Source organism: Nannospalax galili, unplaced genomic scaffold, assembly GCF_000622305.1.
Source record: "Nannospalax galili isolate Female #2095 unplaced genomic scaffold, S.galili_v1.0 scaffold10072, whole genome shotgun sequence".
NCBI lineage: Eukaryota > Metazoa > Chordata > Mammalia > Rodentia > Spalacidae > Nannospalax > Nannospalax galili.
In genome coordinates this window covers 19,777-21,732 of record NW_008330710.1, presented here as the reverse complement: position 1 = coordinate 21,732, position 1,956 = coordinate 19,777, and positions in this window count along the sequence as shown.

Genomic DNA, 1,956 nt, shown 5'->3' with positions numbered 1-1,956 from the left:
CCATATTACTCCTACAACCTACTGACAAATTATACATAGCAGATCAAGAAATATATGTCTAGGTAAGGTTTATCTGACAACAACTGGTCTTTGCCCAAGAATTATCTACATGGCACACAGTAATTAAAAGTACCAGACTTGTGGAACTAACCTTCTTGGGTTTTTAATAGCCATACTTTGAGGCCTATACTAATTTGGTCAGAGGGACATAAAGGACAGTTTTCAGTCCTTGCCCTCCTAGGTCGACTAGTTCCAGGGGTCTATGAGCATCTCTCAAAATGTCCTGTAATTGTGGTGGGTCACCTGTTCTTTTGATCAAGGAGGCCGAGGAGACCCCACAAGATGAACTTGAACCAGTGTCCAGTCTACAAAGAGGAGGGTCAACACAGAGGAACATTTCCTTTATGCTTCTAAGTGAAGCCAGCCATGGTCAAGCAGGACCTGTGACTTATCTTCACATAGATGGAACTGGTAAAAGAAAGGAGATGGGGGCTCCTCCCATGCCCATGTGACCCCTCAAATGACCTTAATAAATAAAATTGGTTTGTATGGGCCAACGGTATGGTCTTTAAATACCCAAAAGGAAAGTATATCCAAAGATTAAAGTCATCAGTATATTTCTTTAAGAGTTCAAGGGATTACACATCCCAGACACTAGATTTAAGTTTATCTCTCATTGATGATTTTGTTCCTAATAAGACAATGCTACTCAGCTGCAAGACTTCAGATCTTGGTCTGCAATACTGTAGTGCCCACCTGCAGCTGAGGGAGACAACCCACTATTGTTCTAAAATGATGGCTAAATTTGCTTTCTCTCCCTACTAGAAGCCTTTGAGAGGGAACTGATCCTGATTCTAGCCACTTCAACAGCTATCAACGTGCCTGAAAGCAAATCCTGAGTTTACTTTGGAGTCCAGCCTTGGCAGACAAAAGAAAAATGAGGAGGAACCCAATAGATGGATGCTTTTGGAATCTGTCATCAATAAATTCCAACAGACTTTAATTTGGACATTTGAAATTTTCCCTGTTCTGACATTTTTCTGGTTCCCTGTCTAGAACTTGTAATGCTAACTACTCTTTCTTGACTTCTCCTTCACATCTCCTAGGCACCAGTCAAAGACTTTCTCTTCTCCCTATAGTTAAGAGTTATGCAATTTGGGAGTCTTTTAGATAGACCTACTGAGGGGGTACCCTAATTGTCACACCCTGTGTTCCTGTTCTGCATGGAAGAAGCCAGAGCTGTCCATTTGGTCCATTCTTAAATTCTTTTATGAATGAGACTAAGAATCTTCTAGGGGCCCCTCTTTCTCCCCATTTCAGCTCTGTCCTTTCAATTACTTTATGACCTATTGTGCATTCTTTTAAAGAAATACTTTAGTGTCTAAATGAGCTAAACTTGTTTACTCTTGATTGCATTTGAGTTTCTCAAGATAGTATAAATTTTTTAGTGCATATAACATAAAACATAGACTAGAAAGATGGATGGATTTTCTCTGTGTGCATGTATGTGAGTATTCATGTCAGTGTGTGTACCTCTACATGTGGATGCACTTGCATGTGTGTGCATGCAGAGAGCAGAGGTCAACATTGGGTACCTTCCTTAACCACTCTCAATGTTATCCTTTGAGATAGAAGCCTACTAATTTGGCTAGGCCTGCTGACCACTGGACTCTGGGTATTCCCCAATGTCTGCTTCCCCAGTCATGGGGTCATGGATACTTGATGTCATGTCCAGCTTTTATGTGGATGCTTGCAATATAAACTCAATCCTTGTGCATGTGTAGTAGACTACCACCTTAGACACCTCCTCAAATTCACATGTAGATTTTAAAATATTTTAGTCAGTGCTTTACCCCTCAGTAACTCATAAAGCTGTCACTGAACACTGAAAACTTTGTACATAATGCATTTAATTTCATAGATTTCATGAGTGCTAAATAGAAAGAATAGAAATGA